At 41.0% G+C, this 27,418-nt stretch overlaps 1 protein-coding gene across 7 annotated transcripts in view; it reads right to left on the minus strand.

Annotated features, from left to right (window-relative positions):
• Positions 1-27,418, minus strand: part of KLF12 (KLF transcription factor 12) — a 455,655-nt gene that overhangs the window by 362,447 nt on the left and 65,790 nt on the right. For 3 of the 7 annotated variants that reach the window (XM_059902662.1, XM_059902655.1, XM_059902661.1), the window contains exon 2: positions 9,126-9,172. The exons of the other annotated variants lie outside the window; for them this stretch is intronic. The gene's annotated coding sequence lies outside the window, so the exon portion shown is untranslated. The remainder of the gene's footprint in view (positions 1-9,125; positions 9,173-27,418) is intronic. 7 annotated transcript variants of the gene reach the window in all.

The following is a 27,418-nucleotide window of genomic DNA, read 5'->3' on the forward strand; positions in this document are numbered from 1 at the left end:
AAGCCCTCGCACAGAAACGAAGACCCAACACAGCCAAAAACAAATTAATTAATTAATAAATACTAATTAAAAAAAAAAAAATAACCAAACTCAGAAGACCAAACCCTAAGAGTTCTCATCACAAGGAAAAAAACTTTCTTCTTCTCTCTTCTTTTTGCTATTTCTTTCTATTGTATCCATGAGTTGATGGATGCTAACGAAACTTACAGCAGTAATCATTTCACAATATATGTAAAGTCAGACCATTATGCTGTACCGGAACTTACACAGTGATGTATGTCAATTATATCTCAATAAAACTAGAAAAAATGATATGCAGGCAAAATTAATAAGACTTACTATGTTACAGAATTTTTACTGTTTCCATTAAATAAAATACTTCTTATCTAAAAAAAATTATCACAAGACATTAAATAGACCTAAATAAATGATTAAAGATACCAAGTTATGAGACTGAAAATATTTTTTTATTTTGAAGATGTCATTTCTCTCCAAAAACATGTCATTATCAATTCAATGCAACCTCGATAAGAATCCAGAAAGGGTTATTTATCTTTGTTTTGTGGACCCTTATCAGCTGATCAAAAATATATTCATAAGTATAGTGGGCCAATAAAAACCAAGACACTCTTGCAGGCGGGAAAAAAACTCATGAATGTCAAAATTGAGTATAGTGTTAAACAGATATTCTGGTTGAAATAATTCAACCACAGGTATCACATACTGAAATACACAAATGGTAAGTCAGACATATAGGTTCCTTAGCTCACACTTTCCCTAATGAAGGGCCATCAGAATACCATGCTTGAAAACTTAATCTGCCACAGACTATGGGAACAACTCATATCTCTTCACTTGCATTTTTCTGATTCTATCATGTATCCGACATGGAACCAAGTGCCAAAATGCAACAGCCATCCAAAGCAGACAGGATTCGTGCCATCACGGAGAGCATCTACAAGGAAGAGAGGAAGGTATGCTCTCCGTAGCCTGTGCGTGAGACCCAGGGCTGTGTGTGCAGACCGCCCACCACTCCTGAAAAAACACGGATGCTCCAAGTGGCTGCACTGAACATCCTAGACTGGCACACAGGATTCCAGAGACCTCTAGACCTCTGGAGCCTCCATCAAGCCAAGAACAGTCTCAGGAATGAAGTGGACTCCAGTACTATAAACTCAGTGCCGACGTCAGTATGCCTACAGCGTCTCTCCCTTATTTTCAAGCCACTTAAGATCGAACAAGAGACTCTTAGAATACCTCATTCAGAAACAGTGAATGCGCTACACAACAAAGCTGTTGTCAGGAAGAGGTATTTTCTCCACAATTCCTTTACGGAGCTGTCCCCTCTCCCTTTAAACAATATTAGGTCGTATGACCCAGGTTTTCAACAGCTGAGGTGATCAAAAAATGTTTATACCGACTATCGAAATAATCCTTGCCTCAGCAAGCAGGCTAAAATGAAAACCAGCTCTTCTATCTCCATCCACCCTCTCAGGCCTGCTTGACTTAAAAGCTTGACACCATCCTGAACCCCCCTTCCTCCACCCAGATCTTTTCCATTCTATTAGTTGTCAAGTCCTATGGGTCCTGAGAATGACTCTCAAATTGATCCCTTCTCTTCCATTCTCACTGCCACAACAATCATCCAGAGTGGCGTTAAATGAAATTCACATTATGACCCCAAACCACAGAATTATTCCCCACCTCGTACACATTAAATAAAATTCACATTATGACCCCAAACCACAGAATTATTCCCCACCTCGTACACATTAAATAAAATTCACATTATGACCCCAAACCACAGACTTATTCCCCACCTCGTACACATTAAATAAAATTCACATTACGACCCCAAACCACAGAATTATTCCCCACCTCGTACACATGTGACCCAACAACCACACGCGACTACTCGCGCACACCCTTCCTCCTGAACACCACTGATCACCGGGTTCCCTCCACCTCAAATATCTCTGACAAAAGTCCCTTCTCACAACTTAGCTCGAAAGCCACTTCCTCAAAGAAATTATGTCCTAATTCTTTACCATCTCTGAACCCTCACGATACCTTGTACCATTCATATGCCTTGCAATGCAGTTACTCACCTGAGTATTTATTATGGACGTATTTTCTGTAGGGGTAAGGCTTGCCTTGTCCCACCCAGTGCAAGGACGTATCCTGTGAACACTGTGCACAGGAGATGACTGATAAATATTTATCAAATGGAACTGACCTTGACCATTCGTGTTAAAATGCTGGCTTCTTCTCAAATGCAAGCATTGTGTAAATGGGGCTAAAATGTTGATGAGTGGGGAGGCAGGAACTCCAGCAGTTCCAGTGATCTCAGGAACTGCGATTTCCTAAAACTCATTATCAAAATCACCAACACCCACGGCTCAACTTCATGAAAAAGGAATCCAACATCAAAGATATGGCAATAAAATTCCCCCAGACCTCTGAATTACACACACACACACACACACACACACCCTCTCTCTCTCTCTCTCCCCCTCTTTCTCTCCCTCCCCACCTGCCCCCACCCCCAAGGAGGGGGCAGACCTCAGGGCAGGACAGTCAAGTTTTTATAGCAGTCTCTGGAGTCAGAATGCCTTGGTCCAATCTTGCCTTGTTATTGTGTGAATGCATTCAAAGTATATAAATTACCTGTGCCATAATTTCATCATCTGCAAAATAAAGATTATGACATAGTACCTCCTTCATATAAAACATGTATATGCTAAATAAGTGCTACAGTATATAAGTGTTTGCTACTGCTATTTTCTGGAATGTATATAATTTATTAATAATTTACTTAAATATTTAGAATGAGATTATCTACTGGCTGATTCTTAATAGATAAGATCTCAAGTGCAATTAACAGCATAAGGACCCAATCCTGAAAATGGATCTGACCTGGTAGTGTCTCCCCGGGCCAGGCAATATCCCATGCTTTTTACTGTAACAATGATATCAAAAGGTCAGAGGGTCCTAAAGACTGCTAAAAAAAGAAGCAAACCCAGAACAGGATCTCTGTTTTGATTCAGCTATGTTGAACACTGCAGGAGTTAGGGCTACAGGAATCCTAGTTACAGCCTGAGTTTGAATTGACTGAAGAAGCCTTAATGGATTGCCAAGTCTTAACATCAATTAAGTAAGACCTGATAAGTATGTCCAAAAGGGTAATAAAATAATTCAGAAGGACCTCATAAATATGAAGCATTAAATATTTGCAACGTGTCATTCAATCAAACAGTTAAGATCTATGCTTCAGAGAACAGAAACTCATAAAGCATTTAAATGAACATGAGAAAAGCATTAACTGAGGCACAAATTAAAACCGAGACAGCACAATGCTCTCTATGGGCAGGGATTTTCTAGTACCCAGACATCCCAGGAGACACAACGAAGTAGGGAGAAACTGAGTAAAATAGGAATCAGAGTGTCAAGAAAGCAGCAAAGACTCATCAGGATCTTTCTCAAGATCATCCAAATACAAAAAAAAAAAAGAAAAAAGAAGAAGAAAGGTATAAATAAGATTCCATGCATGATAAGCAATGTCTGACTAATTGACTGAAAAGCCTCTCCACAAGGTTAAACTGAGATTCCCTTCGTGAAATATTATTTTTTCATTAAGTCTGTAAACTTGAAAGGTTGCATGAAATGGGGGTCTAGCACTGCTCAAGCTCTTCTAATTAGTCCCCTAATGGCCAGAAGGAAAATAAAATTAAGTACCTCACCCTTTGACAAATTAAACCATTTCAAACATCAAAAATTAATGCATTCACATGCTTCAAAAGAACAGAATGAATAGAATATGTTTAGTGATGACTAAGTATGGGTATGGGGAAGGAGGACAAGGACAAGATAATTCATTGTGGCCTGATGGAGGGCCATTCTGTCCGGGCTAACACAGCAGTAAGGAAACTGAGACAAAAGAACTCACTCCAACTTCCTAACAGACACACAGAAGGCCTCATGGAAAAATGGAAATGAAACTCTGTGTGTGCATGACTCTGTGTACACTCTCTGCCTTCATAATGGCTTCAGTGTTTCTTGATATTTTACTAAAATACAGTAAATCCAGATTACAGAAGTATCCTGGTCCTTGGCCAGGACAACCAGTTAAAGCTACCACTCTCCCATTTCTAAAGAGCACTGATTAATTAATTAACGAAAAGGGACAAAAGTAGTATGTGCTGTACAAAGACAGACTAAGTGGGCTTAAATTTTTCTCTAAGTTAAGAGTTCCTTGAGGAAGGTTTGCATTTCTCTACTCCAGATAATGTTTATGTTTTCAATAAAGACAGAAATGTAAAAATTGGGCTATGGATCTAGTTATAATACATTAAGCAAGTCCTCAGAGCAACTGCTGTTTAGGTTGAAAGAAGAGAGTGAGAGAGCATTATATCCATTAAACACTCCTAAAGGGTTCCATGTTTCCCAATAACCCTGTAAGGATTCTAGTCTTATTGTCAGAAACAATAAACAACACTCTTGAGCAGATCATCTTTCATTTTATACCTTTTTGGCAAACTGCAAAAAAAAAAAAAAAAAAAAAAATGATGTGGTCAATAAATGAATAAACTCCTCCAGTCAGAACATTAATAAAAACCCTCTTACACTTTGCCCTTAGATAAATGACTCATGAGAGGGCCCAGGAAAATAAACCACCTCACAAAAACATCAGTGAGAGAGAAAAACCTATTAGTTCCCAACTGCAGAGGAATGGAAGAAAAACTACCCAGAAACAAGGCCTCTTATTCCACAATGTGACCACAACTACTTCTACCCTCTTCCATTGCCACCATTTTTATTTGGGATCTCCAACTCTACATCTGTAAAATGGGATAATAAAAACGCCCCGGCAGCAACAAGCACACCGTGTACCCAGATCTTGGTTTCTAGTATCATTCTCTAATAACAGGAACCAGGTCTCCTTGGAGAAATGGCTGATTCTAGGACGGAGGCAGGAGCTATATAAAATGAGTATGTAGCATCTGTAGTGACAGAAAGTAAGGAAGAAGAGGAGGGAGAGGGAAAGGCAAGGGTAAAGGGAAGAAAAGACAAGAGAAAAAAAAAAAAGAAAAAAAGAACAGGGAATTCCCTGGCCGTCCAGTGGTTAGGACTCCACGCTTTCACTGCAGAGGGCCCGGGTTCAATCCCTGGTAAGGGAACTTAAGGTCCCACAAGCTGTGTGGCACGGCTAAAACAAACAAACAAACAAACCACACAAAAACACAATAAGGGGGTTTGTCAAAGGGGTACAAGGACCAACTAAAAGAGTCCCCAATGCCAACGCTAGAACAATCTGAGTAACAAAATTAAGTAGTATTAGATTATAACCCAAAAGTATAAAATAACCATGAGTCTATATTAATATGTGTTTAGATAGATAGATAAAAATAGACAAATAGACAAACGATAGACAGATAAATAAGGGATAACAGACAAATCTCATGAGTTGAAGAAGTCCAAATAATCTTTGCGTACACTTCTCCCTCAAGGAGGAAGTGCACAACTCCCCACTCTTCAAGTGTAGGGAACACAGGGCGACTTCCTTCCAAGGAGTAACCATAAGGAAAGAAGGAAAGAGGATAACTTTACAGTGGAGAAACCTGACCAACCCTATCTCAGCCAGGTAACCAAGGTCAGCATCAACAGTGATAAATCATTCTGACAGCATATACTGTTGATCTCATGTCATGACAATGGCACTTTAGCTCTGTGATCCTCCTCTTAAAGAGGTACAACCCCAGACTAACCATGAGAAGGACATCAGACAAATACCAATTGAGACTCACTCTACAAAATATTTGACCAGTACTCCGCAAACTGTTAAGGTCATCAAATATGAGGAATGTCTCACAAACTGCCACAGCCGCGAGAGGCCAAAGACGCATGACCCCAAAATGTAGCATGGGGAGCTGGATGGGATCCTAGAACAGGAAAAGGACAGTGGATAAAAACTGAAAAGATGGGAATCAGGTATGAACTTATAATAACGTATCCATATTGATTCACTAATTGTAATAAACATACCATAGAAATGTAAAGTGTAACAGGGGAAACTGGGCGTGGGTATACGAGAACTCTCTGTACTATCATCACATTTTTTTCTGTAAATCTAAAGTTTTTCAAAAAATAAAGTTTATTTTTTAAAATGCCTGACTAACCTTCTACGCAAGGCTGAGTTTTTTTAAAGTTTATGGAAGGGGAGTTATTGTTCAATGGATATAAAGTTACAGTAATACAAGATGAGCAAGTTCTAGAGATCTGATGTGCAACAGAGTACCTATAGTTAACAACATCGTGCTGTGCACTTAAAAATATGTTAAGGGACTTCCCTGGTGGCACAGTGGTTAAAAATCCAACTGCCAAAGCAGGGGACCCAGGTTCAATCCCTGGTCCGGGAAGATCCCACATGCCACAGAGCAACTAAGTCCATGTGCCACAACTACTGAGCCTGCGAGCCACAACTACTGAGCCCGTGCGCCTAGAGCCTGTGCTCCGCAACAAGAGAAGCCACCGCAATGAGAAGCCCGCACACCGCAACAAAGAGTAGCCCCCGCTCGCCGCAACTAGAGAAAGCCCGCACACAGCAACGAAGACCCAACACAGCCAAAAAGAAAAAGAAAAAAAAAAATATGTTAAGAGGGTACATCTCATTTTAAGTGTTCTTAACCATTAAAAAAATAAGCGAAGAGACAAAAACTCTTGGGAGGCGATGGATATGTTTACTACCTTGATTATGATAACGGTATTATGAGTGTACACAGATGTTCAAACTCATCGTATTATATACATTAAATACATGCAGTTTTTTTATGTGTATCATACCTCAATAAAGCCATAAAAAAAAAGTTTATAGAAGTATTTAGTTTGTTCACAAGCTACAACACCTGTAGTCTTAAAACATGTTTTAAAAATTATACTTTTCCATTTGTTTTCCAAAAGAAACAACATATTCCGTTTCATTTTGAGGGGCTCTTAGAGATTTGTTTTTTCCACCTGATAAAAAGAAACTGGAGTCAGCTGTGGCACTGCGTGGGGCCTTTCGAGAGGCTCACAGGAGAAAAAGAAGAGTTACTTGCAAAGATTACAAACTGGAATTGAATCATATAAGGTTGTTTCTTGACTACAGTTAAGGCAGTCTGCTCAGATATAGGGTAACCACCCTAATAAGGAATGCTTAATTATCACTAATAGAAATGACCTCTATTTAGAAAACATTATTATGATTTGTTTTACCACAGATATTTTCATCTGATCATCTTACTACTGTATTCCATATAGGCAAAGAATACTTTGTACTTCCTTACTACATCACTCATTTCATTTTTTATTTCTTTACTGTCATCGATTTGCCTAATGAATAAAATCATTCATTTTAACATTCACTGCATTGTTTGGAAAGGACTACTGAAAAACAGAAAAAGCAAGAAATTAACATACATATTTTTTTAAATCACAGCAATATGAAGCTTAATTATACATAACGCAGCTAGACATATGTAATATTTATCTTCCCAGCATCTTCTCGGAACCAGCCCTGCTTCATCCTAGAGAAATTCTGCTTAGTCCGTGTGTTTGGGTACGGCTGTCCCTCCGCCTGGAGCCCAGGAATGGGCACGTGACCCTGGCCTAACTGATCTGAGCATTCTCCCCCTGGTCACCTCTGATTGGTTTAGGGAACAGGTGACAGGGACAACTGTTAAGTTATCAGAAGAAGTGCTTGCTCTTTCTCTGAGAATATAAATGTCTTTATGAGAGAGGCAACCAGCAGCCATTCAGCTATCACACTTGAACAGGCTGAGAATAAAGCAAGCAGAAGCGACAAACCTGAGAAGTGAACAGAGAAAGTTGAGTACTAACGACATAATTTAAACTGCTGCATGGGGCAGGACTTAAAAACAGCTTCACCTCTTGGATGGACCCATTCCGTAAGCCAATAAGCCATAAACCTGTTTTTGGTTAAGCAAGCTTGAGGTGGTGTATCAGTTAAGATTGGGTTTAGCTGCAAGTGTCAGCAAACTTAAAAGGACAGTGGCTTAGACACGACCGCAGTTTCTATCTCTCGCATTCAGAATGCAGGGTCAAGGGCTGGTATGGAAGTTCTGCTCCCCCAAGTCTTACAGAACCATGCACATTCCAGCTCACGGCACCACCATTCCTAGAGCCTAACCCCCTCTGAGTTTAATCCGACAGCCAGACCTCCTGCCATTGCGTCACATGCCACACACAGAAAGGAAGAAGGGAGGAAGATGTGAGGGAAAGGGAATGCACTAGGTGACTTCACAGGTGGGTCCGTAGCAGCCACTTACAGGAAGTTCTTACGGGCTGGAACCTACTCGGCCACATTTAGAGGCTAGAAAATGTCAGTCACCTTTCTCCTGGGCAGTCATGCACACAACTAAAAATTCTATTGTCATAGAAGAAGGAAAGAACAGAGATTTGGGGACAATCAGCCCCTGCCAATCTGGGTGTCTACAATTTCCAACCGAGGCAACTTATACAAATCACGTACTACGTAATAGGCATTCTTTCAATGACTGTAATTTAAGAGCAAGAAACTTTAAGGCATTAAATCACCGCAGTACTTACATTTTGGGAATCCCACACAACAATGACACACACTTAGAATCCAGCAATATGAACATCTAATTTCACATTTTAGAAAATCAAAATTTTGAGAGTGGAGCTTTATCATGTGGCCCAAGTGGTTAACATAAGGATACAAATTCAATAAGGAATTAAAACTACAATATATAAAGAAATTCTACAAAGAAAAAGACAAGAAACTCAACAGAAAAATCTGCTAAAACATATGGATACATGACTGACAGAAAGGGAAACAAAAGTGGCCAACAAGAATATGACTTTTGGATTAAGAAAGAGCAGATTGATCATACACATTGACTTTCACTCTCTCCTCTACTCAAATAAAATGAGAGGTAATAGATTTTTCTTTTGGCATAGGATGTGAGATGAGTCAATCACGGCAAAAAAAATTTTTTTGGAAAGGCAAAAAGCAGATGGAAGAAAGGTAAATGATTTAGCAGACCCTAGAAAGCTGAAAGAAGCTAAGCCAATTGTGAGGAAAACTGAGACGCAATCTCACTTACCCGACAAAACCTTCCAGGATCTGGGAGGCTGTCAGCTCCACTCGACTCTAGAAAAGGGGGTAAAATTTAGCTGTATCAAGGGAAATCGGCTGACAATCCCTCTAAGAATTATTTAGATCTCCGGATGCCCTACCTTATTGAACACAGATGACCGCCCTCCCCAATCCTAGAAGACCAGTGGTTTACTCTCGGATAGAGGAAAACATGGGGCTTCTACTGGAAGTCCGGGGACACCGTGTGAGTGAGGGAATCATACGGAGAACAGAGTGAGGGGGGAGCAGACTGCTGAGGTGTCATGCCCAGTTTTCTTCCCAGTCAGGCTGCAAATGGCTTGCCTGGCCTATACCTGTAGGCAGGAGTCTGGAAGCTCTTTCTCTGAGAACCTGATTGGTCCTAGAATCAAGCCTACAGATATTTCCTGCCATCAGGGGCTCCACAAGTAGTAGCCCAGTGAGGTGACTCTGCTGAGAAGCCCACATTCCAGTACAGAGCTTCCAGGAAGCTGTTGAGTGCTCCAGCCAGAGATTACAGAGATTATAAATGCATTCAAAAAACAAGAGGACGTCATTAACAAAGGATTGCTATAAGAACAAGTGATTTTTAGAAATTAAAAATGTGACAGTAGAAAAATGAAATAAAAGGATGGGAAGATGAGGATGACACGCTCTTTCAGAAAGCAGAACAAAACACAAAAGAGGAGCAAAACAGTAACTGGAATTGAAGAAAATTGGAATTGAAGTCCAGGATGTTCAATGTGGGAATATGGGACTTAAAGAGAAAACAGAAAATGGAGATGAGGACAGCATCAAACAAACACAACCCTCCTGCTCCCCAAACTCTTGTTGCCTGAACTGAATAGATGATGAAAATAAATTTTGAGGTAGTACTCTCTGGAGGAAACACTATTCCTGGATCCTCTGACACGTTCCGATCTGGTTGCTTGCTATCTGAACTCAGTAAATGAATCAAATTGGACAACAAGGGATTTCTGCATTTGAAAAAAGAAATTTCCCTAAAACAAGGGTTGAAAAGTTGACAGAACTATAAAACCAGCTGCAAATGATAGAACCTGCAAAATTTGATGAAAACCGATCACACAAAGGCACATCATTGAGAAATTCAGAACCCTTGCAACAGGAAGACACTTCTCCAAGACTCCAGAGAGAGAGAAAAAAGCAAGGGGGGCGGGGGGAGGAAAGGTCATCAATGAAAGTACAGGGAATCATGACGGCATCCAAACAGAAGCTGGAATGGAGGAATGCCTTCAAAATCCCAAAGGAAAATCATGTCCAACCCTGGATTCCAGACCCAACTACACTGTCAATGAAATATAAAAGTAAAGGTATGTTAGATGTCAAAAATTTACATCTCCTACAAGGACCCTTCTCAGGAAGGAGGAGATGCACAGCAAAGAAGGAGGTAAACAAAGGAGGAGGAACCATGAGATAAGGGAACAGAGGGCTCAAGAGAGAGGAAAGAACTGACAACTATGGGGCCCCAGGACCCGAGCTGTGCACGAGGCAGGGCAGCACTACAGGCCCCAAGAAGAAGGATCTGACACAACACCCCAGGAATCTAAACGCACAGAGAGGAGAATCAGACAACTTGGGGATTGGAGCAACGATAAGAATATTCAAAACTCAGTAAACAAACAAAAAATCAGACAAAATTTATAAGAAAGGAAGAGTAAACGCTGAGCCCGGCACAACTTCGAGTAGCGTCTCCAAAGGTTTAATTACGTAAACACTTAATGTGGATTGAACCAAAGCTGACACAACTACACTGGAGAGACTGCAAAGCTGTGGGTTTGGTGGGGGCAGGCAGGGGGGTGTGGAGAGGAAAAGGGCTCAATCCTGTATTACACACTGGGAAGTCGGCAGGTAAGGGCTAACACTAAGGGAAACAAAGAGAGTAGTTCCTCAGAGGACAGAAAGACAGGGTGAAGAAAACAAGCAAAGACTTGCTGCTGCTTCTTACCCAGCTGCGTTGGTCAATCAGACTGTTTAAGCTATGTGCAAACAAAATTTTAATGAAAACTAAGAAACAAAATGAGGATCCCGGACAGATGCGGGAGGGCGTTCCGCGTGGAGTAACGCACAGTGAGGAGACCCTACCATGAGTCAGGGGTCATGGGGGGCTGTAGGAGCCAAGACTAAGAAAACACCATGGACCAACCACATTGTGGTGGTGAGGGCAGATGGGGGCGGGCAATTCACAGAAGAAGAGCTGACCTCATACACAGAGGATGTAAAGCCATTAAGAGATCTGGGGTAGGGCTTCCCTGGTGGCGCAGTGGTTGAGAATCTGCCTGCTAGTGCGGGGAACACGGGTTCGAGCCCTGGTCTGGGAGGATCCCACATGCCGCGGAGCGGCTGGGCCCGTGAGCCACAATTACTGAGCCTGCGTGTCTGGAGCCTGTGCTCCGCAACGGGAGAGGCCGCGATGGTGAGAGGCCCGCGCGCAGCGATGAAGAGTGGCCCCCACTTGCCGCAGCTGGAGAAAGCCCTCGCACAGAAACGAAGAGCCAACATAGCCATAAATTTAAAATAAATAAATAAATAAAAATTAAAAAAAAAAAAAAAAAAAAGAAAGAGATCTGGGGTAGAGGATCCATGTGGCACATTTAGGGGGATGAATCGGGCAGTGCCGAGCAAGGGGCACTGGGGAATGAGAGGCAGAGGCGCCAGTGAGAACGATATTTCAACAGTCCAAGAAGAGTTAATGAGCATGAGTTTCCATAAAAAGGCAAAGGATAGTACAATGAGTCAGGGAGAGTAGGAGAGAGGTTAAAACTCACTAGAAATCAAGGAAATACACATCAGAACAACAACCTATTACTTCATATCGGAATGGTGTAGAATGAGAAAGGAGAATAATATCAAGTTTTTGCAGTGATTTGGAACAAGGGAAAATTTGACACACAGCTGGTGCATGTTTAAACTCGCAGAGCCATTATGGAAAAAATAAAATAAAAATATGGCAGTAATTAGTGAAATTAAGTATGTTTAAGCCCTATCTGATCACTCGTCTTAAAGACACATGTTTGGAAACGCTGAAGGCAACACTGTAGTAATGGGAGTTGAAGGCATGGAGGTATACACTAGGGAATGGAGAAGTAAAATATAGTAGGTGAACGTTACAGAATACTATGCAGAAGTAAGAACTGATAGCAAATTAGATATAACTTAAAAATACAGTGTTGGGTGAGAACCGTAAAAAAGAGAAATGAGTTTTATAACATAGAACCATGTATGAAGATCAACCACACACACTCACAAACACCACTGACAACGCTGCAAGGGCTCCTGCACATCTAGGGACATACGCCACATCGGAATGTGTGCTTGGCTGGTAGTGAGGAGCAGGGCGTGACCAGGGGAAGAGGAGTGCGAGAGGGGGTCAAAGACAAAGGAAGTGAAATGACTGAAACAGGAGAGGAGCCTTCCAGGTGTCAATAAGGGAGGTAAAGCACGATGGACTCAACTGTGTATACAGCAGAGGATCAAAAACACCATCACTGGGGCTTCCCTGGTGGCGCAGTGGTTGAGAATCTGCCTGCCAGTGCAGGGGACACGGGTTCGAGCCCTGGTCTGGGAAGATCCCACATGCTGCGGAGCAACTAGGCCCGTGAGCCACAATTGCTGAGCCTGCGCGTCTGGAGCCTGTGCTCCGCAACAAGAGAGGCTGCGACAGTGAGAGGCCCGCGCACCGCGATGGAGTGGTCCCCACTTGCCGCAACTGGAGAAAGCCCTCGCACAGAAACGAAGACCCAACACAGACAAAAATAAATAAATAATTTTTTTAAAAAACGCCATCACTGCTCAACACTAAACCCCACCCCCAAAGACAGAAAGACGGACAGAATTGGGATGAAGTAGAGAGAAATATAAGTGGTGTCAAGTACAAAAGAAAAAGAGGATTTAGAATCAGAAGACATGGATTTCAAGTCCGGCTCCCAAATCTTCTAGGTATATGGCCTAAAATAAATATTTTACCTTCTATGCCTCATTTTCCTTATGCATAAAAAAGGAAGATACTGTAACTTCTTCTTAGAGTAACTGTGAGAATTAAACTAGAAAATTTTCTATAAATGTCAGGTTGCTTTTAAGCCCAGAAACTGGAAGACGGTCCAAATTTAAAGTGGCCCTTATGTGGCATCACAAATGTGGTATACAGTGTGCCGATCTCTGGGATACAGTGCCATAGACACACAGTCTCGTGGTACCCACTTGCTGCCCAGTAGATAATTCTGAGAATTACAGTTTTGAATCAACTGTTGTGATTTTTGTAAGTTTTCTACTAGTCCCCCCCCTTGAGAAGACTACTTCTACTGAAAATAAGTTTTCTGACACTCCATGGAAAGGAAATCACAAAGGGTCCATTTATCAAAGCTGAGTGTCACATGAATAGCCAAGGAAGCAGGCTACCTACCCCGCCCAACATCACACCCCATCATCTTGGCCTGGATCACAGCACACACAATTCAAATGGGAGAATTCTTTCCCCGAAGCAAGTTTCCATTATATTTCAGTTCCCTAAATTTTAAAGGCAGTGTCCCTTGGACGTGAATAGGCCACCCACAGCCATGAGAAAAGAATCAAGAAGAATCAAACATAATCCCTTCTAGAAAATGTCACCCTTCCTGGTGTCTGTCCTTTTCTCTCATTACCACAGCTGAGAGGAAAAGCTGCAGGGCAACTAGCGTTCTCTCCCTTGCATATAATCTGCTCATTTCTTCCTCAAATTTCCAAAATACTCCACTCCTCAGCTGCTAGGCCTCTCCTCATCATCTCTGCTTTCCCTCTAAAATCTTTGCAGTCTTCCCAGCTGCCCTGTGCTCTCCATCCACCACAGACATACCAGCAATAATTTTTAAAGCACATGCATATTAACTTACACCTCATCAGCAGAAAGCCATTGTTTCAGGAAACTCTATTATCTAGATTTTTTTTTTGTCCATATGTTTACAATGAGCATGTTCAGATACTTGCTATTATAAACTGAAATATCTAAAATAATTAAGGATGAACTATGTATCAAAGTAGGTTATTATCTAACCTAATTCTATTAAATATAATATTTATAGAGAAAAATGTCATTTGCCATTTGTGGTGAAAAACTGTATTCCAAACATAATTTATACTTAATACATATTCCTTATAATAGAATTCTCAACTTCCCATGAAACTGCAAGAATCATGATGGCAAGAAATACCACCTACCACTTTCAACAGTACCACTACTACTGTTAATGAATGATAGTAATATAATAATAAACAATAAGGATTATCATGTGTCAGGCACCATATTAAGTCCTTTCCATGTATGAATTCATTTAACACTCAGCAACCCTGTGAGACAGAGTTAACATGCCTGTTTCATAGAGGAGGAAACCAGCATAGAGAGAAGGTAAAGACTGGCCAAAGTCACACAAGCAGTGGAGCAGGATGAAAAGCCAAGCAGTCAGAGGCTAGAGCTGTTCACCATTCAACACACTGCCCCCACTGGCTTCAAAACAGCCAGAACAATGCTTTATAAACAGTGGAGTTTCCCTACGTGGGTACTGGACTTCACACACTGCAGATGTTCAATAAGTATAGAATGAATGCGTGAAAACTTAAATTATTCCATGAACCTCTTTGGATGAGAAAATGCTAAAAAGATTGCTTTAAAATTATATTATTACATTGTCAAGAAGGAAGATGAGGTAGAGGAAAAGGAGAAAATCTTTTGGCATATCATTGTGACTCTTCAGAAGGGTAAAGGGGACTAGAGATTCCACTGAGAAACGGGAGACAAACTCATTTTGTGGGACTAGTGACTACAGAGTATTTTTAGGAACATTTAAAGGCTTATTAGTTCTGGGGTGGGGTGGGGTGTGATGAATTGGGAGATTGGGATTGGCATATATACACTAATATGTATAAAATAGATAACTAATAAGAACCTGCTGTATAAAAAAATTAAAATAAAATTCAAAACTTCCAAAAAAAAAAAAAGTAATTTAACTTATAATTTCTTATATGATATCCCAATCCCAGTAAACTTTTCCATGTATTCCATCATATAAAATAGGATTAAGATATGTTAAATTTAAAACTGCTCCTATCTTCAACATGTATTTCAGACAACTCACAGCACCAAAATTCTTAGACCCAAGGGGGTTAAAAACCAAACACAGAAAGTCCATCCCTAACTCCAAAGACTTGCAACCGCCAGGCTAGGCAAAACAGCTAGGACAATTCATAAAAAGAAGTCAAAGCAACTAACTCAGAGCGATCATTTACACTTCTAGACGCTTTAGCCAGAAATAATTTATACATGATACAGAATACAAAAAAAAAAAAAACAAAAAAAACAAAAACACAAGTTGAGGGCCTTGTTGTCAGGAGCTGAAGTTTTTTCATCAGCAACTTTAGTGCCACAGAGACTCAGCTCACTGAGGTCTGCATCAGCTCCCTTGGAGGGGCCAAGTCCAAGACCTGACACGGATGGGAGAAGCAAGCAGGGAAAGGCAGGGAAGTGGATACTTGGTTTTAAGATGACAGAACACAAGGGAACTTTGGGGTTGGCAAATTGAAATGACTCATTTTGCAAATGAGAAAATACCTCATGACTTACCCGGCAGCACAGAGCTAATGAGAGACAACTTCAAGATCAGAGCCCAGGGCCATTCTCGCGGCTGCGCTGCCTCACTGTTCATGTAATTTTTTGGTGTTCTGAACATAATAGTGTGCCTACGTATTTTACCGACTACATTAACTCAGGGGTTTTCATTTTCTGGACACTGTACAGTACTTCCCATTCTTGACAGAACTGCTTGTTCCTCATTTCCCAAAGTAAAAACAAAAGGAATACACGAGGACCTACTGCACAGCACAGGAAACTCTACTCAACACTCTAGTAACCTATATGGGAAAAGAATCTAAAAAAGAATAGATATATGCATACGTATAAGTGAATCACTTTGCTGTTCACCTGAAACTAACACAACACTGTAAATCAACTATACGCCAATAGAAAGTAAAAAATTTTTTAATAAAAAAACAAAAGCAAAAGGAATATGCCTATTATCTTATTAAGAAAAATGACTCACGAGCTTAAACATCTTCAAGGCATCACTATCCTAATTAAAAATTAGTGAGCAAAGATTGACTTTAAAGAAAATAATAAAAATCCATTATACTGTACTTTGTATTTACGCATGACCTCTACTCCAAAGCATCATGACATCCCTATAAAAAAAAAGTGGGGAAAAATTATAATAATTAAAATCTTACGGGCAGGGAAAGAGAAGTTAAATTTCTTGCTCAAGAGCATCTAGCAAGATGGATAACAGTGAACAAAACTTCTCATGCCCCAGGAAAGCAACCACTGATGACATTACTAAATATTTAAAAAGCACCAGATGCTGGGAAAACTGGAGAGCTACAGGTAAAAGAATGAAATTAGAACACTTCCTAACACCATACACAAAAATAAACTCAAAATGGATTAAAGACCTAAATGTAAGGCCAGACACTATAAAACTCTCAGAGGAAAACATAGGCAGAACACTCTATGACATAAATCACAGCAAGATCCTTTTTGACCCACCTCCTAGAGAAATGGAAATAAAAACAAAAATAAACAAACGGGACCTAATGGAACTTAAAAGCTTTTGCACAGCAAAGGAAACCATAAACAAGACAAAAAGACAACCCTCAGAATGCGAGAAAATATTTGCAAATGAAGCAACTGACAAAGGATTAATCTCCAAAATTTACAAGTAGCTCATGCAGCTCAATATCAAAAAAACAAACAACCCAATCCAAAAATGGGCAGAAGACCTAAATAGACATTTCTCCAAAGAAGATATACAGACTGCCAACAAACACATGAAAGGATGCTCAACATCACTAATCATTAGAGAAGTGCAAATCAAAACTACAATGAGGTATCACCTCACACCGGTCAGAATGGCCATCATCAAAATATCTACAAACAATAAATGCTGGAGAGGGGGTGGAGAAAAGGGAACCCTCTTGCACTGTTGGTGGGAATGTAAACTGATACAGCCACTATGGAGAACAGTATGGAGGTTCCTTCAGAAACTAAAAATAGAGCTACCATATGACCCAGCAATCCCACTACTGGGCACATACCCTGAGAAAACCATAATTCAAAAAGACACATGCACCGTAATGTTCACTGCAGCTCTATTTACAATAGCCAGGACATCTTAACAACCTAAGTGTCCATCGACAGATGAATGGATAAAGAAGATGTGGCACATATATACAATGGAATATTACTCAGCCATAAAAAGGAACGAAATTGAGTTATTTGTAGTGAGGTGGATGGACCTAGAGTCTGTCATACAGAGTGAAGTAAGTCAGAAAGAGAAAAACAAATACCGTATGCTAACACATATATATGGAATCTAAAAAAAAAAAAAAAAAATGGTTCTGATGAACCTAGGGGCAGGACAGGAATAAAGATGCAGACATAGAGAATGGACTTGAGGACACGGGGAGGGGGGAAGGGTAAACTGGGACGAAGTGAGAGAGTGGCATGGACATATATACACTACCAAATGTAAAATAGATAGCTAGTAGGAAGCAGCTGCATAGGACAGGGAGATAAGCTCGGTGCTTTGTGTCCACCAAGAGATAGGAGGGTGGGAGGGAGACACAGGAGGGAGGGGATATGGGAATATATGTATACGTATAGCTGATTCGCTTTGTTATACAGCAGAAACTAACACACCATTGTAAAGCAATTATACTTCAATAAAGATGTTAAAAATAATAATAATAAATAAAAAATTAGAAAAAAAATAAAAATCACCAGAAAAGTCATGTCAAGAAAACTACCAAAGAAAAGTTAACTGGAAGTTTTAGTAAGTCAAATTCTGCCCCTTACTCTCTCACCAAAATGCTCTGCAGTCTTAGCATCAAGCAAGTTGGAAATTTAGACTCCTACTTCTCAAATCCATTCCATTCACTTAAATGGCTTTAAAAAGCAAAACCCTGGCTGCAAAGCAATTTATTAGAAGAAAAACATACATGATGTTTGTGCTAATGGGCCACAATAACAAATCAATGCAAGGCATTTACTTTGCCATTAAAGTATCTGAGGATCCTTGTAAATTTTACTTTCTTGGTTCTTAACAAGATGTAACAGAAAGCAACAAGGCTTGCTGCCCCAGTTAAGTGTGGTTCTATACCACTGTGCACATATGATGCTCATCTCCAGAGTTCGAAAACAGACTGTAGGCACAATCAAGATTCTTTAACCTACTTCCCATGGTAATATTACAAGGCCCCTCAGCCTTTGGGCAGGTCTTAACTTCTTTGCAGGCAGAGCCCGCTGTGGCCCAGCGCATGAAACAGTCAAGATGCATCCAAAGAGGGGTTTTCATTTAACGTAGGAGGGTATGGATAAGCAATGGTGACAGAAGAAAAACAACAGCATAAATCTTCCCCAAACACAGTTGCTCCAGGCAGCAGGCGGCCAGGAAGCAAGGGCTATAAAGCACCAAGCCCAGGACCAGGATAAACGGCGGCAGGGTAAGGCCCAGGAATGAGTCCAACGTGCAGTTGGCAAAGCAGGCATGAATAACAATAGCCAAAACCACCACCCCAAGAGCAACAGGGGATTGTACAGATGGGCAAGGAAGGCAGAGGACACAGGGACAGGAAGCATCGAGCGTGAGTGGGGCCCAACCACTTTAAAAGCTATTCTCAACCCACCGCAGGGAAGATGGGCATGCTTGGGACCATAGATACAGATGATGGGCATTCCTGGGACCATAGATACAGATGATGGGCATTCCTGGGACCATAGATACAGATGATGGGCATGCTTGGGACCATAGATACAGATGATGGGCATGCTTGGGACCACGGATACAGATGATGGACATGCTTGGGACCATAGATACAGATGATGGACATGCTTGGGACCATAGATACAGATGACGGGCATGCTTGGGACCATAGATACAGATGATGGGCATGCTTGGGACCATAGATACAGATGATGGACATGCTTGGGACCACGGATACAGATGATGGACATGCTTGGGACCATGGATACAGATGATGGGCATGCTTGGGACCATAGATACAGATGATGGACATGCTTGGGACCATAGATACAGATGATGGGCATGCTTGGGACCATAGATACAGATGATGGGCATGCTTGGGACCATAGATACAGATGATGGACATGCTTGGGACCATAGATACAGATGATGGGCATGCTTGGGACCATAGATACAGATGATGGGCATGCTTGGGACCATAGATACAGATGATGGACATGCTTGGGACCACGGATACAGATGATGGACATGCTTGGGACCATAGATACAGATGATGGGCATGCTTGGGACCATAGATACAGATGATGGACATGCTTGGGACCACGGATACAGATGATGGACATGCTTGGGACCATGGATACAGATGATGGGCATGCTTGGGACCATAGATACAGATGATGGACATGCTTGGGACCATAGATACAGATGATGGGCATGCTTGGGACCATAGATACAGATGATGGGCATGCTTGGGACCATAGATACAGATGATGGACATGCTTGGGACCATAGATACAGATGATGGGCATGCTTGGGACCATAGATACAGATGATGGGCATGCTTGGGACCATAGATACAGATGATGGGCATGCTTGGGACCATAGATACAGATGATGGGCATGCTTGGGACCATAGATACAGATGATGGACATGCTTGGGACCACGGATACAGATGATGGACATGCTTGGGACCATAGATACAGATGATGGGCATGCTTGGGACCATAGATACAGATGATGGGCATGCTTGGGACCATAGATACAGATGATGGGCATGCTTGGGACCATAGATACAGATGATGGACATGCTTGGGACCATAGATACAGATGATGGACATGCTTGGGACCATAGATACAGATGATGGGCATGCTTGGGACCATAGATACAGATGATGGACATGCTTGGGACCATAGATACAGATGATGGACATGCTTGGGACCATAGATACAGATGATGGACATGCTTGGGACCATAGATACAGATGATGGGCATGCTTGGGACCACGGATACAGATGATGGACATGCTTGGGACCATGGATACAGATGATGGGCATGCTTGGGACCATAGATACAGATGATGGACATGCTTGGGACCATAGATACAGATGATGGGCATGCTTGGGACCATGGATACAGATGATGGACATGCTTGGGACCATAGATACAGATGATGGGCATGCCTGGGACCACAGATACAGATGATGGGCATGCCTGGGACCATAGATACAGATGATGGGCATGCCTGGGACCACAGATACAGATGATGGGCATGCCTGGGACCATAGATACAGATGATGGGCATGCCTGGGACCATAGATACAGATGATGGGCATGCTTGGGACCATAGATACAGAAGATGGGCATGCTTGGGACCATAGATACAGATGACGGGCATGCTTGGGACCATGGATAGAGACAAATGCAACACCTGCCTGAAGAGTGGGAAGGAAGAGGAAAGGGGCAAGCGGTTCCCACCCAGAGAAGATGTTTTTAACAGGAGTTAAGAGGTGTGGGAAGTATGGGAGAGGAAGGAAAAGAGGGAGATGGAGGGAAAAATGGAGAAAAGAATGGAGCCCAAGCAAGGATTTGAAGTGAAAACCATGGACCATATTGAGGGTACACACCAGGGCATCAGTTATGCAACATACATGTAACCCAAATTTCACTGACTGTCACTTCTTTCTGAAGCATCTGTTAGGGGATTTTTTTTTCCTGTATGTTTGTTGGTAGTTTTTTAAGCCCTGCTTTTATTGCTCACTTGTCATTCTACTTACAGTAAAGATTAATAACACTGCATATGGTGTGTGATGAATAAGAAATCCAACTTATATGGCACTAGGTATAAAATTATGCAGTATATCCCTCTGAGTGTATAAGAATCCTACTTAACATGAAGAGTTTCCTATGCAGAGAAAAGAAGTGAAACTTATTTGTGTATTTGTCATGCTTTGGTCTGCAAATAGGCTCAGAAAAGTAATCTGTGAAAATGAAGACTGTGTTACCCGACGATACTGTCAAACTGAAAAACGTTTTTCAAAGTTACAGTAAACTTCAACTCATCCAAAATCTACTCAACCAAAAAGCCAAGATTAACATAATCTGTTTTGGCTTTAATTCTACATGTAAAAGAGGACTGGAAAAATAAAAGCCATGTCTGCCTTCTTTGGGAGGGAAGGGGGATGAAATTCAACTCAATGGGAAAAAATCTGCCTACTTCCCCTTCCATTGTGAGGCCTCTAAGAGAAAGGGGAAAGCAAAGATTTGGAGTTAGAAATTGTTAATGATTCTATAGATAAGCAAAAGGAGATTCAGAACTGGGCACCAGGGTCAGGGAAAGGTGTAGTGCTCTGCATAACATAAGAGCTCAGAATTATTTTTTTAACTTACTGGGAGCCATTAAGGGACGAGAGAAGGAGGGTCAAGGTGAATGATGGGTGGCCAGGCACAAGTTGTTGGATCCTGACAAGGGAACTTTTAAAATATGGTCTAGTATTCAATTCCAAGCTTTTTTTTTGTTTCTGGAGGTCTGACTTTTCAGTTTCCCTTATCTTCATAAAGCTAATTCTACATGGTCTTCGGATAAAAAGGAAAAAGCAAGGGCAAGGGGTTGAGTGCTTGTGTGAAGAGGTACAAAGTGCAACAGGATACAAGTTAGAGACAGTGAGACAGAGACAGGGCTGGGGCCAGCTGTCCCTAGCCTCTGCCCAGCCCCACAGCCCGGGAGGGAGCTCTGACCTCCACCCGTCACTTTTGAAAAGGGTCCAGCTAAATTCACTGGACTCTCAAAGAACAGGTTACAGCAGGTTTTGTACTCTGAGAAGACAGATTTAAAGCAATCAGAATGGTAGCTACTATATGATGCCTTTTAAAACCAGAGCACTGGGCTTCCCTGGTGGCGCAGTGGTTGAGAGTCTGCCTGCCAATGCAGGGGACACGGGTTCGAGCCCTGGTCTGGGAAGGTCCCACATGCCACGGAGCAACTGGGCCCGTGAGCCACAATTACTGAGCCTGCGCGTCTGGAGCCTGTGCTCCGCAACAAGAGAGGCCGCGATGGTGAGAGGCCCGCGCACCGCGATGAAGAGTGGTCCCCGCTTGCCGCAACTAGAGAAAGCCCTCGCACAGAAACGAAGACTCAACACAGTCATAAATAAATAAATAAATAAAAGAACGTGAATTTCTAAAAAAAAAAAAAAAAAAAAAAAAATTTATAAAACCAGAGCACTCTTAGGATAAGTAGAATTGGCTGTCAATGAAAAAGAAAGTTTTCAAGATATGTATCTATGAGTCGCCTCCATCTCTTAAACAAGAATAACAAACTACTTTTCCTGTCAGCTAGTCATGGACACGCAGGGGAGGCGAGTTAAACTGCTGGCCACAAAGTGCAACTTAATTTAACAGCTTTAAAAGAAAATGTATTCTCTCCTTTAAAAATGGGTATAAAATTCAAAAATCACTAGAGACAGCAACTCTTAAAAGTTGTTTCTGTCATACAGAAGAGAAATGAGGAAAGACAAAACAAGAGAAAACTAAAATGAGGCAAAATAAAATAAAATACAAAGGGAGAAGAATAAGATGAAGGGTGAAAAGGAAGGAAGCCAAGAATGTAGGGTGAGGAGAAGAATCGGATGAAGAGAGAGATGGAGACACACGGGGAGAGAAAAACAAAAAGTGAAACAGAGTTAATGCAACCACTTCTTCACTAGTTTCTCAGGGCCTCAGTTTTCTCATCCATAGAACAGGTACAAAGAAATCTCTCATAACTTTACCATCATCATTTAAATAATATATGCAAAAATCACATATAAAAATGCATACCCATATACAGTCAAGAGTAAGAAGTGGAAGCAAAAAAGACGAGATCTTAATATATAAGATGACCGTGAATGAAACCTGCCATTGTGAACTTGGGGGTGTTCCTACAACCTACTCTGAAATGTTCACTGACCCCTATTCACAGGTTTTAATGTCTTGAACTTTATTACTGATAGAGCATTCATTTCAGCCCACCAGAAAGAAAATTATTTTCCAGTATACAGGGGTGAGAGCAAATGTAGACCTTGGTCCCTCGTGGGGTCCAATACTCAGACGGAAATGAAAATGAATCCCTCAAACGAGGGCCTTGAGGTATTGTAGAACAAAATAACATTATTAGTCATCTTCCGAACAGGCCAGATTTATTTTGCTCTTTCTACATACCAGACACCACACTAAGGCATTTCAGATTTGTTCTTTCAAAATGTCACAACAATCCTTTTCGGTAGGTTCTTTTATTAAGTTCATCTTACAAATGAGGAAACTGAGGCCTCAAATATAAGTCACTTGCCCAAGGTCCCAGCAATAAGGGGGAAGTTAGATTTCAAGCCTGGCTTTTAAAAACTATACCAAATTTCGTGATTCTCAAGTTCCTTCTAAGTACCAGAGAAAGAATAAATTATAGCCAGGAAAGCTTTAATATAAGCATATTACAGTTTTTCTTAATTTTCCACCCAAATAGCAAGTCTAATATTGAACATAAAGTAACCCTCAATTAGACTCATTCATCTAATTTCCATTAATACTTCCTAGATTACGAGATTTCAGGTAAGGAAGACACTTTGGGGTCCAAGTTTCTTCACCTGTAATTGAAACTGTTCCAAAGGATGGCCCCAATTCTACCAAATAATAGAAAATTACTCTGCAAACCCTCCTCGACCTTCCCAGAAATTCTAAGGCAATAATGATCTTTTTCCTGCTGAAACATGATGGAAATCTCTGAATACATGTCTTCTGGAATAGTTTGAAGGAAGCACCCAGCTAAACAAAGGTTTCACTAACTTCGAATTCGTAAAGTATTGTAGAAATCCAGGCCATGCACTGTCGTCCTTGACTTACATGAGAGCTTTGCTAAACTGTTAACCGTTACTGAATAAGAAATGTAAGGACTGTGCTTTTGAATTAAAAAAATTAAGACGTAAACAAGAGCTCTGTAAGCTTTAGTAGTATATAAACACCTATACCGAACACTCTGGCTTTTTTTTTTTTTTCCTTGCACTAGGGCTTGCTATTCAGAATGAAAGTGCCAGCAAAACCTTCCTCACTTGCCTGAGACTGTGGTTACCCTACTTCTAATAAACAAGGCAGCTTTCTGTCTCTGACGTCCCATTGCTCAACAGGGCTGAATCATGGCAGCTTGCACAGCCATGACCCCTGAGTGCACTCATGCTAAAGAGTATCTGCTTTGATTCACTCCTATTGTAGGAAACTACTTATCAGAGGACACCTCTTGCTTTCTGAATTGAAAATACTTGCATCACTGAAGCTGAAAAGGAGCGAATTTCTCACGCTCAGGCTTAGTATCTCATTATCTCTAAATTTATCTCCATTTGGTTGATGTCCCTGGACTTTTTCTAAGTCTCTGAAGGGCTAGAGCTCTGTGTACACTTTTAGATCATTTCGGAAGTGGTTAAAACGGCATCCGGTAGATGATTTTCTAATCAAATATTCATTTATGCTTTTCTGAAGGATCTTTAGCGACAGAGCCCACAAGGCAGAGTTCAGAATCCAAACATTAAAATGCAGTTCAGGTTACACAAAAAAACTGTTTCCAAGTGATAGATCTTTTGCTTAAGCGTTTAAGAAATACAACTGAACAGTATTTTCTCCCACATTGGGGCTGTTCTGAGGCCATTTACTGTCCAGCATAGTATTCAACTTGTTTTCAATATGCTGATAAATTATACATGATGCACGTCCCACTTCCTTTACTTTGCTCATAATCTCCTACAGGACTGTGCCAGCAAAAAGGGCAGCCTTTGCATTTCTGACCTTTTTGAGAAAGAAAGAAGGGGGGGGCAGAGGGAGAGAGAGAGAGAGAAAGAGAAAGAGAGAGAGAGAAGGAAGGAAGGAAGGAAGGAAGGAAGGAAGGAAGGAAAGGAGAGGAAAAGGAATCTGTCTTGCTGCTCTATAAACAAAAGATTTCATCTCCAGCTTTCCACCAGCACCATCTTCCTTACCCAGGGCCACCTATTCTTTTGGACAATCCTGGCACCTGGATATTGAGACATCGCTTCACATAACCTGCAAAGGCTAGAAACGCTCCCCGTCCTCCTTCTGCCTGGGCTGTTACACAAGCCCTCATGCTTCCTGGAGATGTCGGAGTCCCAGCCGGTGTGAAATGGGGATGCTGTCAGTCAGCAGGGAAATTTTCTGCTTCTGCAAACCTCTCTCTCAGAGCTTCCTCTATGCAGCACCTCCAGCTGCCTTGGAGTACCATGTCAGTGTATGAAAATAGCTCTGGCCTGATGACTTCACTAATGCTCACCAACAGGCCAGTTGGCAGAACTCACATGCAGTCTGTCTGCTCCTGAGAGGAAGGCAGTGTTTCTTTCCCCACCACCCTCTAATATGAATATTTAGTTTCATTTTGACTCTGGAAGAAGTCTTCTTGCTGAGGTTAGAGTCAGCACACACCTAACGCCAAAATCTCAAAATGCTCTAAGAAGGCCTGAAGGTAAAGAGCTAACCGATAGCCAATATGAAACATCCAGAGGCTATTAGTATTTCTTATGCTAAAACTTTAAGAACATCAAAACTGCTTGGGAAACCAACCTCATATAACATGTTCTCATTTCATTCATTTCAGGGCCAAACAGCTTCCTGAAGAACATTTGCGGTAACTAATAATCACCCACATTTTTTTAAAGTCCGATTTCTCATGTTTACTCCTTTTCTACAAATAAGAAGGCTGACAAGGTATCAAAGTAAGAATTAATTACCACTACACCTAATCAGCCGAAGCTGACTAAGGGCCTCTAAAAGGCATTTTTTTTGCCATCACAGCAAGCTTTAGTGATGAATGCTCAAATGGATTTTTGAAATTAAAAAAAAAAAAGGACAAGGCATTTCATGCAATGAAAAGGGTGTTCTTTTGTATTAGATTACCAAATTTTCTTTTATTGTTTATAATTTTCCCTTATAGAGTTTCTCACTTCCCTTTTGCAGTAAGAGAATATTCTAAGAGAAAAGTAGGACTGTCTGACATTCCGGTACCGTAACTCAGTGCTATGTCCGCACTGAACTTTGATTCCAAAAGAGAGCATTTATATTAACTGCTTCAGTGCCCTATAGACACAAGATTTATGCCCAGAGGAAAAGCTCCCATATGATTTTATGGACACAGATCTACTTACATCAGTGGTTCACTGATTTAAGATGGTTCCTCTAAAAGGGGTGCAATAACTGTTCCCAAAAGAGAGAAAAAGAAAAGCAGTTACATTCTACTCCCACCATCCCTCAATTCCGCACCCTGTCTGTCACAGTTATCAAGAGCATCTAAATAGTACTGCCATCTTGCAACCATGATGGCAGGAAACCACCCTTCTCCACCATCTCCAAGCAAAACATTGCAAAGGAATCTTGAGAAAACACATGGGCACATAGATAACAATGAATTATTTAAATGTATTTTATCATATAATTTGTTCATTCCATAAATATATGCTGACTATGTAGCATGTGGCAAGGGCTATCTATGTACTGCCTACAAAGATGAATACTGCCTTCAAGGCTTTCACTCACTCAATCCTTTTAGTTAGCTATTAAATAGCCAGGTAGCCTTAACAAGATGAGACAGATTGCTGCAACATTTTCTTTATGTTAATGCAAGGATTTAGAAAATGTGGTTTTGACAGTACATCCAAGGAAGTGTTGGATTCCCTTAATTATAAAACCAGGGGCCATTTTGGGCATAGTTCAGAAAAATAACCGTGAAATTAGAGTTATCATGTCTCTCTCCCACAGAAGTTAATAAACAATGATACAACAGAGATTCTGAATGCAGAAAGGTCAGTTATAAATGTCATTATATATAGAATAACTCACACAATGATGGAACAGGCTAAGTAGTTTCAGATAGTGACTGCACTAACCATCAAATTTTAGAACCATATAAGATTGCAGTTAGATCTAGTAAAAATCTCGCCTAAACCGTGCCTAGAAAGGTTGTGTGATTTACACAAAGTCATGCAGGTGTTATCATTTTGGAATCATCATAAATTTTATTTATCCTGTGTTTTTCCAATTATACTACTCTGATTCTCACACACACACTTACTTTATAGTACGATGTGTCTGAATCTTATACAAAGATACATATGCACACATACGTATCATGCTTGCCTGCCCCTGATTCTTACACACACACATTACTCTGTGTCTGATTC

This window comes from Balaenoptera ricei, chromosome 18 (genome assembly GCF_028023285.1).
Source record: "Balaenoptera ricei isolate mBalRic1 chromosome 18, mBalRic1.hap2, whole genome shotgun sequence".
Taxonomy (NCBI): domain Eukaryota; kingdom Metazoa; phylum Chordata; class Mammalia; order Artiodactyla; family Balaenopteridae; genus Balaenoptera; species Balaenoptera ricei.